This window comes from Acanthopagrus latus, chromosome 8 (assembly GCF_904848185.1).
Source record: "Acanthopagrus latus isolate v.2019 chromosome 8, fAcaLat1.1, whole genome shotgun sequence".
Taxonomy (NCBI): Eukaryota; Metazoa; Chordata; class Actinopteri; order Spariformes; family Sparidae; genus Acanthopagrus; species Acanthopagrus latus.
In genome coordinates this window covers 8,887,333-8,902,971 of record NC_051046.1, presented here as the reverse complement: position 1 = coordinate 8,902,971, position 15,639 = coordinate 8,887,333, and the positions used below count along the sequence as shown (strand labels likewise).

General features: G+C 38.8%; 1 long non-coding RNA gene across 5 annotated transcripts in view; it reads right to left on the bottom strand.

Moving 5' to 3' along the window:
* LOC119025055 overlaps positions 1 to 15,639 on the bottom strand; it is a 114,740-nt gene that overhangs the window by 16,546 nt on the left and 82,555 nt on the right. The window lies entirely within an intron of this gene.

Sequence of the window (15,639 nt, the reverse complement as noted above, 5' to 3'; positions counted from 1 at the left end):
CGTCCTGTAAGTTTCTCTCTCCTCCCACACGCTGCTGCCACATTAGTGGATAATGGGATCCGAAAATGGAAGCTAACTCATTGGAATTAAATTTATCAGCATGTGCTCAGAGGTAATAAGCTGTCAGTTATAAAATGAAGATTTGTATTTAGATATATGATAGGAAGAAAAATGAATAGGCAAAATAAATGAAGCTGCTTTACAACTAAATTACTTATTTGGAGCCAACAGACCACGAAGAGAATCATGATGATGACAATGATTATTGCAGATAATATTTTCCCTATGGAGGTGAAGATAGCAAATATGAAATAATTATGTAATGCTGGGGCCCACAAAGAGTTAACGGGGGAGGTGGGGGGGGTGTTATATTTGCAGAAATGTTTTGATAGAAGGGACCAAAACCTTGAGGTTTCATCAAACATTATAATGCAGGAAATCTAATTAGGACTGGGTGAGGGTGTGGGGAGGGGGGGTTGATCATCTTGTTACCTCCAGGATGATCAAAACCAGACACCTGCTAAGACTGACACACAAAGTATTTCATTACACCATAAACTATGAAAAATATCCACTAATTCTCCAACTATCGAGTGATAATTGTGCAAATTGTGTGCATGAAAACTACAGTACCTTAAATACAGTAACAGCGCAGTGGAGGAGCTGACTATCTGTTTCAAACTGGAAATTTCATCATAGCAGGATTTCTGTTTTTTCATTTTTTTTTTTTTTAAAAGGCTGAGCTGCTGATGAAAGCTGGTCTAAGTTACACCCAAGCTTGGGGGGCTAAGGCAGCTGAATTTCAATTGATTAGGTACCCAAGCATGATGAAAGTTTTTTTTTTTTTTTTTTTTTTTAAATGACACCACAGTCAAAACATTTCAAAGGGGGAAAAAAAAATCCCTGCTGTATGCCAGCATACTGCAAATGTGCCAGAAACCACATGAGAGAATTAGATAAGAGGAGAGTAGAATACAACTGGTTAAAACAGAAAAGCAAATTCAAACACATGAGAATCTAACAATATATGACAGTAACTGTCTTATTAGTGCTCATTTCCGTCTGGTCGCCCCAATAACTAATTTGTAGTTCGTCTAATGTGTCATTTTGTTATTTACAGGTGACTTTGACGGCGGTGGATTGTTATTACATACCTGTAATGTGTATTAATGAAACAGTTTCTGCAGGAACAAAGACTTTTTGGATGGAGTTTGTGTGTTGATGGCACAAAATGAAAATAAATGCACTTGAAGCAACAGAACTAAAAAAGTGTTCACTATTTTGACAACTGCAACAACAAAAAAACCCAACCTTTTTTGTGTGCAGCGCAGTTGATACAATCGGAGCGCCGCTGTAGGTTTTAATATATATCACTTATCGAGAGGGAAAGAGATGATAGATATGTTCTTTCATCCGAGCAGGTTTCGGTGTAAACAAGCAAAGAAAAGTGTATTAAAAAAAATGCCGTGTCTATAGGGCTCATGTCTGAGGCCTGTCAAATCATTAAAAAGGGAGAGGTACTGTTATCAAACGCTTGGGATCAGCAATAGTGGTGGCACATCACTGAGATGAGGTATGTCTTCCATGGGGGCAACTCGAGGGCCTTTTGTGAATTTATAGAGTACGATAAAATCAGCTTCATATTTCTCCACGAAATCGGCTGATGAAAGCAGCCTGAGAGAGAATTACATGGCAAGAGTTTTGTCACTGGACCCCCATAAGGCTTTATAGGCTGGGAATTGAAAAAGGTAATGAGAAAAGCCATGCTGCCGGTTGGCTGTGTTTAATAAGTCATCATGCCTCTATCTATTGTTAGTCGGACGGACCCCACCAAGATTGTGTTTTTGCACCATGCTTAATACTCTGCAGCCAGCCAGCAGGCATTTCAATGGATATAATATACCCAGCACAGTAGAGCAGGCTAGCAAGCTTATATAGCACCAGACACCATTACACAGAGTCGTGTGATAACAGTGAACAAAGAACAAAGTGGGGGGGAAAAATGAGACTGTTCTCCAGTTGCCTCTTCTTCTTGAAGTATATGTGATTGCAATTAAGATAGATGGCTTTACCCAATTCTGGGGCACGGTAATTATGTGCAGAACTTACAAGTTAAAAAAAAACAAAAAACGGTCCCCTTCCCTGCACGTTGGTTGCACACTACGCGTCTTATGCAAACACACAGCATTCAAGGCAAGCAAACGACAGCCACATAAAGAGTGACGCAAAAAACAAAACAAAAAAAAAAAACGCCACTGTGGTCCTCAGGACGCCACGAGGATGATGCCTGGCAGATGTATTTTTCCTCCCCCCCACCCCCTTTTTTTTTTGAATTGGTTCATCTCATAACTCATCAAACAAATTCCCGCCATCCCAGTGATCTCTTTATTCTCCTCACAGATTTCTCTGTCTCTGAGCAAACTCTGCTCATAGTCATAAGAAGAAGAGGGGGGAAAAAAAGCAGCAGCCTGAAGGAAAATGAATTTAAATGTGAGTTGATGATGAATGGCTGAACTGATTTTCTGGCAAGAATTAAAGCTTTGTAACGACACTTGACACACATTTGATGAAAGGGAGAGTAAAAGAAAGTCGAAAAAAAAAAAAATGAAACTGACAACTTTTTTTCCTTACAGTTTGTGTAATTACTGTATGACACATATAATGGGCCATATTTCCCATTCTGACAGCACGCTCCAGAGCTATCTTTTGTCTTTATGTCATTGCCTCTGGGCATGCATGAAAACAACACTATTACTACACTCAAACCTGGCCACACACCGTTTGTTGTACACGTGTACACTTACATGAGTAGACATGAGCGGACCTGCTTTAAACAGACAGGCTTGTCACACACTCTGATCAACAAGAGTCAGTCAGAGGGATTTGCGAGCCGCGTGGAGTTTTTAACATGGAAATTGGCTTTGAACCCCATCTGCACAGGTCGGCACATCTTCGGGCAAAGCTCTGCTACTGCTGACAGGGAAAATGAACCATCAATTCCTTATAATGTGGCCTGATTATTATCCTACTTACCCCCCACAAATTCAAACTTACTGAATTTCTGCACCCTTTGAAATTCTCTAAACTTGCAGCCAGCGAAGGGCCCTAATATCTTCTTTCTTTTCTTTTTTTTTATTTTCAAATGACATTCAAATGGAAGCAGCACCAACACAGCAATTCCAGAGTAAGTAAAACACATCAACAAACCACTTTACAGCAGCGCACACACACACTTTAACACATCACACGGCCAATATATGAAAAACCGTCCCGTCTATCTGATATTAATGCTCTAAATCTGAGACTTATGTTGAACAAGGCCATATGAATCTTGAAGTGAGCGAAAGTGAAAAACAAAAAAAAAAAAACAAGTTTAAACAACGACGACTTCGAGTTGGTTTTGAGGCCAAGAAGTTTAACATACAATTCTGGCAGCATTAAATGATTAAGAAATATATCCTACCTGCGTGGAAATGGTGATTTCAGACCCAAAAAACAAAAAAACAAAAAAAACAAAAAAATAAAGATTTATGTATGAAACACTTTACAAGTGACATGGGACTCAGACTGGGACACATGATACAAACCAGAGCACAGTTTGAATGTGTGGAGTGTGTTCAGCAACTTCGGGAAGGGATCTGTCAACGTCCAATCTGGGATGTCTTTATTTGACACGATTGCTTTTTGTTAGGTTTCTTGAGTCAGTCCAGCCCGCTGGTGTCCCTTTCACCCCTAAAAGCAGCTGGGCCCTGACCCTTGCAGCACTGGCCCTCAAAGCCGAGCTCCTTTCAGCTCCGGCGCCGAGGGACCCTCCCTGTTCCCTCCCACCAGCAACATCCCATTCAGCCGCAGAGATAACTTTATTCATCTTGTGCATCATTGTATCCAATTGAATGCAGAAACTATGCAGACACTCGAGTGAATTGAACTAGCGTGCGTGCATGTGTTAAGGACAGGAAAGAAGGGGAGGTGTTATGTCTTAATTTCTTCGATTTGACAGAAAATGCATGCGTGGCTTCACTCTGAAAAACCACCTCCAGCCTTTTCCCCTCTCCGTCTGAGTACTTGCAGTCTGCCTGAAGTAGCACACGCGAGGAAGACGGCGAGCTTAAAACGTTGTAATCACGCAGAGATTTTCAATATATTTTGACAACTGTCTGCGGCTGATTTGTGTGTTTTACTGGTGTTAATTTACATGAAAGTGCTAAACAGCTATTTTTTTTTCCTTCCCCCCCCCCCCTTTTTTTCTAAACTCTCTGCTCTCACATTTCTGATTTAGCGATGGGCAGCTGGCGGGGGACAGTTGAGCTTATTTTCACCTGCCTAACACCAAAACAGCACTAGGACCACCCTGCTCTTCTCTCATCATTCATATTCAAGCCAGGGCCTCTTGACAAGTCTGCTGATCTCACTCAATGTTTTGTGATTTGGACAATACGTTTTCACTGTGTGGGCAAAAAATGCTGAGGCCATCACACTTCTTGAGGCCGGTCTTGTGAGACTCAACTGAGGCAGAAGCTCGGAATTATTCCTCCTCTGTGAGAGTTATGCTCGTCAGTGGATCCGGCTGATCCCAGATAAGTCGGCAGTCAAACAGAGATTGGGTGCCTGAGTTTTCTATACCAATATGAGCAAAACACTGTTTCATATAAAGTTAATATTCACACAAGAAGAGTTGTGCAAAAGTTCTGCTTCAATTTAAACATCATGTTGCACTCTTAAGATTTTGAGTTTTAATGTTGATGACTTTTTAAAAACTCATTCTAAGGCTGTTTGACTATTTTGTTATAAAATAAACTTCAACAAACAGATAGTTCATGGTAAAGTTCATATAATAGCATTCTTTAAATTGAATTCTAGGAGAAAAAAGTAGTAAAAGTGGGGTAGCAATGCTTTGAATAAAAAAAGTTATGCGGAAATGGACATCAGTCGTATTTGGTGTATTATTAGGCGTAGTGGATATAAGACTGTTTAGTCACATGTGTGATTTAATGACATTTCAATTCAACAAACAAGCTCACAACACACTTGAAATAAATGTCCCAAACTTTTGTCCTCAACTTTAACTTCACCTCATTTTCTAAATGTGGTTCTCTGCTACAAACCACTAAAAAAAAAAATATGATTCCTCATAAATAGCGTGAATATTTTACGATGCGGCCACTGGCAAAAAATCCTTTTTCGGGGATTTCGATATCTAAAAGAGAGAGGTTTATACATTAGCGCTGTAGTTGCAAAACACTGTTGATATTCAAATGATTATTGTGCAAAATCTGGGATAAGCTTCTGTGTGAGAGCTCTTCTAAGTGCCTACAACTATTGCTAATTCCCCTCGCCATTGTGGGCTGAACAAAGGCCTTAATCCCATTTCACTTTTGCAGAAGGCTGGGGCTATTTTCCCTCTCATAAACCAACAACACTCCCCCTAGCCAGAGCTGAGAGGTTCTGAGAAAGGGGCCAGTGTGTGTATACTTCAAGGCTTTTTTGTCCAACTTGGCTAGTGCTCTGCATAAACTTTTAAGTGGTCCCAGTAGGCCTCAAACACCTTTTGGCAGAAAAAATAAGCTACCACAAACTGTAAAAAGGAAACCAAACACTCTCTTAACCTGGACAATACAAAAGAAAATATATGAAGTCTTTTATAACTCAGATTGGGTTTGGACTGTGAAGAGTTAACATGCTTTTTTCATGCGCTAGTCAAGGAACTTTCAGTCTTCTGAAAAGCAGCGCTCTTTCTCTGCATTGCAAATCCTTTAATACATTATTTATAACATGGTGGTCCACTATCAAAGCAAGTGAAGTAGGACAGGACTCAGTTCTTGTACTTTGTAGTTTAGCGTTAGCTCGCAGCAGAAAATACAAACCACTTCTCTGACTTTGACATAATATTTTCCTTTGTTATTCAGCCCACTTCATTTCTACCTTTCAGATTTTACGGTTTAATTAAAACAAGTGGCGGTTTCAGGGATTTTTTTTTTGTCCATTCAAGTATAATTACATCACAGAGTCCTGACAGCAAATGTGCATTTTTTTCAGGAAATACAATTGCTCTTTACTTTTTAATGAGAGAAAAACAGGTATGTGATTTAATTTGAAGCACCGGCTCCAGATTTTTTCATTTCCACTTCAAAAAGGAGATGAAATATCTTTCGAAATTCTTCGATTTTATTAAAAGATGATTAATATATTAAACATTCCAAATATAAAGATGTATTATTTATAGCTAACTGAATTCTGTGAATAACAAGCAAAAGTTTAGTTTGCGTGGAAACGGCACACCTCCCTGGAACAGACAGCAAACGCCACAAGCCCAGTTGTTTGGTGAGTAAGTGATGGCTTTATTCAGCTGCTGTGTCATGCGGTGCATGTGAACCAGCATGCAGACCAGCATGTGGCCCATGTTGGCTCATGTTGGCTCATGTTAGGTGTGTAGTTAGGGTCCACTTGCTCTTAAAAAAAAAAAAAAAAAAAAGGAGGGGCATAGCAAATACAATTCAGCCAGGAATTTTCTTCAACAGCCAGACAAACCGTCCTCCTTTAATCTTAATCAATTAGACACCCATGAAGTGCAAACAAATCACAAACCTGTCAGCGTGCACAATACAGTGCAAAGAATCTGCAAATTGCGTGTAGTGTAGACAAGCTGCACCCCTTCCCTCACAAAGCTCCTCTAAAAAGCCTCACATCACCCAGATCATATTTGTGCCATTGACTTACAGTGTAATAAAGAGGATCTCTTTGCTAAGATGCCCACTGGAATCCAGAACTGTTAGCTTAATATCCACTGGGATCCACTGAGGTGAGTGTAGCCTTTCACATACAGTACTCAGTCCTGGAAAGTGATACGTCTTTGCTTGATGGTAATGGTTTGTATAACGTCCCAAGATAGCAAAATTTATCTCTGGCAAACTTGGCACTAATGATATTTCCCTTGCTCAAGTTGACAGTGAGAAAAGCCATGGTTAAAGTATTATTGGATGGTTACACATGCACACAGGGAGTCATGGATCGAATTCCACCAACTCTTATCTGCACCGAGAACCACCTGAGGCTTTTTGGGGGTGGATGGGTTTGGTGTGGGGGTTACTTGCCATACCTGTTTTCCAAGGACTCGATTTACAAACAACAAACATGACTGAAAACATGAAGCTTAGAAAACTAAAAGATTCATTTACTTGTTAAATACAACTGTCATGGTCAAATTATGAACCAAAACCATTTAATTTATTTCTAGTTCTAATTTTTTCATAAAATATGTTTCTGATCAGCTTATTAATGACTTCTATTGTAACAGTTTGAATAATTTTGGTGAACTAGTTAGTTAAAGCAGCCATAAGCAACTTTCACGCTTTCTTGACTCTGGCGGCCCCTGTGGACAAAAGCAGTATGTGCACCACGCCTTCTGTTGACAGATCCTGATTTGAGTAGCACGTGTATTTGTGAACTCAATATGCAATTTATTTTTAATACAATTTTTTTCCTCCACCTGGGAGGTTATGTCTTATGTACATTTGTTTGTTGTTTGGTTTGTCAGCAGGATTAAACAAAAAATTTCCGATTTCCAAGAAACTCCAATGGAGGAGGTGTCTTGGCCCCATTAATTGTGGTGTGGATCTGGATAAGGGGACCAATCCAGGTACTTTTTTCTCATGGAGGCGATGACCCAAGAAGAGCAGAGACCAGTCTTTTTAGGAGGGACTGCAACAGCTGAAGAATTAAGTGTGTTTAATAGGTAAACTACTGGTTGAAATCCCAATTATTAGCACTGCTGCTAAGCTACATAAAATGCAATGCTTCCAGGTGGACCAATCAGAGTCCTGGCATTCTACTTCGCTGTGGCATGCAGTTACATTTCTGGGGAGGTGAAAGATCAGGTGCTCAGAAATAAAAATTTTGTTGGGCTAAAGCTAATTTTATTAACATTCCTGTGTAATGGTATGTCTTTTTGAAAATAATCCACCAGTAAGATATAGCTCAGTAGCAAAGCCAACAAAAATGTGAATGTGAAGCCAGTTGTTCTGACGGCGTCCGTCAATATCAAAGTATCTGCCGATCTATCACGAGACTACAGAGCAGCTTCTTTCCACAATTCATCTTCAGCACTCCAACATAAAAACTGTTTTGCCCAAATTAGAGAACATAGAATCTGTTGCTTATCATCTCATTAATGATTTGCTCCTTGAATGGTTTAAATAATTGACTAGCTGGTTAAACACAGTCTTAGGCCATGTTTTTTTCTAGCCTATATGGCAAACACTTCAACACTGTGGACTGTAGAAGTCACTATCTATTGAGACATAAAAGTATTCAATTTATGACTAATCTCATTCAAATCAACAGTATATTTGGTTCCTCTGAGCTGCAACACATGGTCCAAATTTTGGTTTATGAGGGAAAAAAAAAGAAAAAAGGCTTTTTGTTGGCCAGTGTTAAAAATATAACGTACTTCCCGTGGCCACTGTCTCTCTGTGAACTAAACCATGTAGCTTTGGTTGCCTAAACCTAACCAAACCTTAACCATACTGTATTTGTCATGAGCAGATATTGTCAGAAGAATCATTTGGAAAAACTTTGGCAGTGAGCGCTCAAAAATGTTGTCACAGAACGTAATCTGGGTTTTTGAGAAATGGTCCAATATCAGCGGTCTGTCTGGTGAGTGGGCTGCGTAAAAATGATCTCTGCAACCGACATGTTGTGAGTTTCCCCACAGAAAATGTCCTGGCAGTAGATTCTGGCTGTTGAATCATCCGCAGGGTGTTCTGATTCAGTTTACTTATATTCATTCAGCTGAACACTTCCTGTTACTGCAAAATCAGACTGAACTCTGCAAACTCATTCATCTGGCTTTGAATGCAGTGATCATAGTACCCTCTAAGACTGAGACACACTGTGTGAGCATTTGGTCAAATTGTAGTGGACACTTGTTTTGCTTCTTCTGATCCTCTTCTGGCAGTAGAGTTATGGTTTTTCTCATCAAGAGGGAGTTTTATGTGTCCAGAAGTGCATTTTTGGCACCTGACCCAAAGTTAGAAATGAGAAACTATAGTTTTTAATGTCAATTTCTTAGACAGGTGTCATTTTTATTCCCACTAACAGTGTTTTAGAAAGACATATGGGTTGAAGGTGAAAAAGTTCGTGTTTTTGGAAGGAAATAAAGATTACAACTTTTTCTGAGGACAAGTATTATGTCAGATAGAAAATTCTGAGGTGGACAGTCATGAGCCTCCTCTGACACAAATGGAGTCACCAGCCTCCAATTTTCATCTGCCAATGAAGAGTTTCACAGCTGATTTCATCTCCAACTGTGAAGTCAATCATACCATCCATTCCTACCTGTAACAATGGCAACGAGTGTTTGTCAAAATGTAAATCATTTTGCTCTTACTTCTGTAATCAGGAATTTAACCTGGTCATCTGCTTGTGTATATTGCATATTTTTGTATATTCTGGTGATATTTACTGCTTTGAAACCAACACACCCAAATGAGTAACACGGCATACATCACAAGTTTGCTGATTACTTGATGCTTCATTTGTTAATATGAAAATTACGTTTAAAAATAGATTCTGCAGCGATGTCATGATGCACTGACACATCTTGTGAGTGCATTTCTACATCAATGCAACATGGTGAAGTTGAACCACTGAGATGAATTAATAAAGAATGTCTGCCGGTGTTATTTTGCTTTTTTACATCAGTCAAGCAAAAGAGCTCAACTTGCTGTTTTCTAACAAACTGCTAATGAGAGCAAACTAACATACACACACAATGGCAATGCCAAAACGCTGTTGTTGCTGCCATATCTTCGTTTAGCATGTCAACATGCTAACTTTTGCTCGATCAACTAAAGTCACTGATTCATCCTCTAGGGACAAGAAATGTCTGTACATCTACAAGGATAAGCCACAACCACGAAAGCCAGACACCAGGACCAGAAGGATTTGCCACCAAACCAAACCTGGATCTGGGGAATTTAGAGTTTAGATCGAGACACTTGTCACGCTCCTCAGGCGATTGCTGAGCAGTTCCCGCAGTGTTGCAGGGCACATTGTCCTATTGTTGGGACCACTGCCATCGGGAAGTAACGTTGCCATAAGAGGATTTATACTTAGTCTTCAAAGGTGTTTAGGTAGGTAGTACATGTTGGCATCTACACGAATGCCAGGACCAAAGCTTTTCCAGTAGGACATTGCATTGTAACGAAATGATCAATGCTTTTCACTTCACCCAGACTGAGACTGCCACCCTTAGACTCATGACTAGCATGACTAAAACATTACTGTTTGTGTCCATATGGCCACATTTGGGCTCTTCAGAATTTTGGCACATATGTACTGGTGTCTTTGACAACCAGAATACTGTCATTGTTCACCTTTTATCTAAGTTTTAACAAAGGGAATTAAGTAAAACCTGAAAAACCTCTGATAGTGTCTACAGTCCTTTGTGCTTTGTGTCAACTGTGTGTGTTGCACTGGTATAGTTTAAACCAGTTATTTCGGTTTATAGAAATAAAATGATTGTACCCATGTCTGAGTCTTGTGCCCATCAGTTTTGCCTTTGGGTCCACTGTTAAGTTGTTTGCATATTTGGATAACTTACATGTATTTCGATGATATCTTTTTCAAAGACAAGTTTATATTTGTTCTGCTTTTGTTGACATCAAGAACAACAGAGCAAAGTCATTTTTATCATTACTATCATTATTTTTATTATTTTACTGTGATTTGATATCAATTGTGGCAGTTTGGAATTTGATGTTATCAATCTGTTAACACAAAAACTTGTGAGTGGGCGAGTTTTGCCCTATTTTCCTTCTGTTGAGTGTTAAACAAACAACACAGGTACGTTCTATGACACTTATTGAAAACTTTGTCCAGCACACTCAAACAGCCCACACAGCATGGGGTGCCATAGTCACTTGTGATTGGTGGAGCACACTCCTGCTCTAGTTATAATTCCATTATAATGCTTTTAACTTGGGAAAGCAACAAACACCCACCCATGTGAGGGTAAATATTGGCAGAGGTTGAATTAATGAAATATAATTTGGACCAGACAAACATTCAGTTGATTGTTCTCTGCAAAAGGTAGACAGCGCACCTAGCTGTCATCAACTCTTCCAGCAAGTAACAGAACAAGCTCTGTCCAAAGATAGTGACTGATGGAGAAAATCAAACATCTATCAAGACCCAGACAGTGTTTGTTGGAAGCCACTTGTTGGAGGTGAAAGGAGAGCAAAGAGAAATTTGAAGTGGGATGACAATGATGCTAAATGATGCGTTTTTTTTTTCCAATAACCTGCAATGGTTCTGTTCAATCTTTTTATCACATATTTAGGAGTATCTGACCAAGCTTTATCCAAGGATTTTCGGACGTCTCATTAGAAAAAAAAAAAAAATTATTTCAAGAGACAACTGAGATCACAGCACCACGACTGCGATGAAGCAAAAAGCTTGAATGTAGGCAGCAGAGTTTCCATTTTGAGAGACAGATTACAACCTAAATAAGTTCAGTACAACAAACAGCAAAGAGTAAATGAACTGTATTTGTCCTAACTGTACCTGTTTGCAGTGTACTCTGCTCGGTGCCAGCTGTATTTACCGACTTTTAACCAAGCTTAATTTCCATTATGTTCATGGTGCACACGCTGCACCATCTGACAGATGTTATGCAAACTGTAAAACAGCTGTATCTGAAACAAGATGTAATAGTATTACTAACTCCTTCAACTATATTAAACTCATAGTGCCGAACTCTACATTGATTGATCATTCATGCAAACAAAAAAACAAGCACAGATACAAAAATAAATGCTGAAATTAGCTTTCTCTAATGAATATGACACAATATTGAAGTTTCCTTGGCAGAGCTTATCATTTGCATGATGTTGTGTTTAATAATTAGGGCAGCAGCAAAAAAAAAATCTAATACTTATAATGAAAAATCCCCAAAACACACCTGCCTACGCATTGTATAAAAATGCATATTGTACAATACAAAAGAGCCACTCAGCCCCAGTAGCTTATTGGTCTTATTAAGGTCTTAGCCGGTGTGATAAGTTGTAACATCTAGGTGTTCATTAAATAAAAATCTCTTATCAGGTGTTCACTTGTGGAGGAATTAAGCAGTAGTTTGTTAAAGAACATTTTCACCTCAGAGTTTAATTAATATTAAAGGAGTGGCAAAACAATAGCCCCACTGCATTTGAAATCTTAACCCCAGGCGCCCTCATTTGGAGTGCCTAGCATATCTCCATGCTGCACCAGTCTAATCTGTGGCATGTCAGCGTGACCAGGTGAAAAGTGGCGTTAATTCTATATTGGAGCTGGGCATGTGTTGAGAGCAGTGGAGACAGGTAGAGCATGCCATGGGAGTCAGCGTGTGACCTGACAGGGATTGGCAGGCGGGGTGTTAATTGGATAGGTGCGCCAGCCCATTTGTGTTGGCCATCCCATCGCAGAAGACATTGTACCAAGTTCTTGACTCCCAAGACAAGCCGCTGTGCTCTTCTTAGACATGCTCTGAATATAGCCAAGGAAATTATTTGTTTCCCCAACAGCCACGTGACTTTCCCCCAGACACAAAGACAGGGGGATGGGAAAGACAATGCATCACAAGGTGGAGCCTCTCGCTATGCTAAGACGGAGCTTCTGGAAAAACAATTCGATGTGTGAGTGTGTATGTGTGTGCAATTAAAAAAGAAAACATTACATATGAAGTGAGTTTTACCAGCCGGACACAAGTTTTCTTATGCGTTAGCGTACGGAGTCACAGATGTTTGCAAGGTGGTAATTTGTGATTAGTTTGCTAATTAATTTATTGTAACTGTGCCGCCTGCAATTAAAACATATTGGATCTAAAGTTAATCAACAATAATAGAAAGAGATATACTGTCATTATATACTGTCTTGGTGACATAATTCACTTAAGTCCTTGACAAGAGATTGGCTACTTTGCAGTTATAATTAAGAAGCAGCTGGGTGTTGAATATCTGACATTACCATGGTTGAGAAAAATGTGTGTGTGTGTCACTACTGTACTGCAAATTATAAGTACTGTAAAAGTTGGGTTTACTTTAAAAAAAAAGTCAGGACACCAATGACCTTACAAGTAAACAAGTAAAACAGACTATAAAATTTAAGTTGTATGATCAGTTAGAATAAAGCTATTTTTAAGTGAAGTCCCTTTGTCAGATTTTACGGTGTCGTATAAGCATTTATCTGTTTTAATTTCTGCAGTGTTTTAACCTCAATATCACAGAGTTAAGCTCATGAAAATATTGCTAAGTTAGTTAAGCACTAAAACTAATCGTAATGGATACAAAATCAGAACATTCAGATCTCATGAAGACACTTTCAGACATTGATAACAATTGATAACAGGCTAAAACAGTTTCAACCATGGCTTTTAATATATTCAAAGAAGGGGGCAATATTATAGTGCAATATTGTTTCATTTATGTTGCTACAGTGCCGCAAAACTTTTTGGCAGATGCTTCAAAAGTTCTTGTCATAGTATCTTTGTAATAAAACGTACAACGCGCCAGTCATCAGTTCTTTAAGCCCAATAAAAAAACCTCTGCCATTTTACTCTACTGGTTAATCGGTAGTTGTGCCTTGAAGTGAGTGAGGCTGCCTCTATCCAAGGGATAGAAGATTTATGTAGAAAAGTGGTGGAACACAAACGATCAGTCTTTAATATATGAAATGTAAGACAAAATTAACGGGGAGATTGCATGAGTTCAGTTAGAAAGTGACATCACGGATACATGATATTACATATATGCAGATATTAAGGTCTACAGTGTGTTGATCACATCTATTATCCAATGAAAATCTGTTTTTATGCACATGTTGTCGGGGGCTCTTGCTTAACTAACTACTATATATATCAACATTACGTTAACATCCTGTCATATTTCACACCAGAATCAGCAGCAGCCAGTTTCAACTGCAGGGGCATTCATTCATTTATTAGGTAACATTTATTGTTGCAAGATAAGTTTCAGAACAATCGTGATAATTGTAATACTTTTATAAAAATATAAAAGTGATTACTAAAAAACTGACCATTTCAAAAAGTGTAGGGTACATGAACCAAGAGTCCCCAGTATAAATGGCATCTATGTCAGTATTAATGGCAACATACTTTAATAGATGAACAGAGCTGGAAAGAGGTGTAGCTCAGCTGCAAAACTTGTATTAATGTTAAATGATCTTTGCACTGTAAAACTACTGTAAAAAGTCAATATATGACGTCCGAGACAGTCTAAAGATACAACTTTTAATTCACATTGGTGCAGGTGACAATCAGATGTCAAGAACCATCTTTTGACTTTGAGGTCTTTCTTTCACCATCTAACTGAGAGAAGTGATGAAAACACAAGATGAAAAATGTTTGATCCTCAGTTTTGCTTTGCACACTGGCTACAAACACTCTCCTCTCTCCACTGTCTGATGTGCAAACATGGTTGAAATTATGAGAGCTTCAGAGATATCACCGTCAATAGTCCCGGATCGTATTTGTAAGGCGTGATTAATATTGACTGATACTTTCTACACAACTATCAAATACGTGTGTTGAAATTAATACAATAAATGTTGGTTAAATTGAATTAGAAAGATCTTGAAATTGTACATTTTAGTGCTGTGTTGTGAAGCTATCATGTTGATTATAAGTACACTGTACAAAGGAAAACTATCATCATCTTATCCAAATGTTAAAGAGTGCATTGACAACAGATTTAGAATTTTTGAGTTGATGAAGACGGCGGAGTGGTTTGAATTGAGTTCCTGGAAAACACATCTCACAAACACGAGTCTCTAATTCTGCTGGAGGACGCTTAGAATCTTTGGATGAACTCATTGAACATGGGATATGTTCAGCCCATGTCCCAATTGCTAACATGTTTTTCCATTGTGTGCAGCGACTGACTTTAAGACTGTCAGATGGAGGATTTCTGCACTGGCCAGTGACAGGGCTGGAGCTTTGTGCTCTAATGTGGTTAGCTAACAATCAGATGGTGATAAATTGTGTAAAGAATCATGACTAATACGGTATTTTCCACTGTATAGCTTCTCTGTATGTCAGCACTGAAGTAGTATGACTAAGGGAGGCATTAAGTAATTATTGCTCACACAATGTTCAAAAATGGTTAAAGAATGTCAATTTTTTAACATCAGAAAACTGTAATTGTGCAATGCAGTTTTGCTTTGTGTGTACAAAATGCACAATTGCACACTGCTACGCAACATAAACCAGTGATGGCTGCTTTTATTTGAATATGAATGCTCCTCTAATACAGCAAAGGGGTACACACAACCTTCAATTTAACCTTAGCCATTGTGTTCGATGCAGACTAGCCTATCTATTGTTAAAGATGCTGCATCTTATTTTTTTAATAAGCAAAAGGATTAAATTAAACCCCTGTGCAATCCAAATGGAACAGGGATTTTTGGACGCATTCATACAAAATGTGTCTGGAAAAGATAATTCCACTTAATGGAGGCATTTAAAGAAGTTGGCTGATGCCTCTGCTGCAACTTGGATTATATCATGATTTTTTCTTTCTGCTGTCACAATTTATCTTGAAAAAAGGAGGAAATTCATCGTCAACATGGATGTTTCCCCACAGCCTT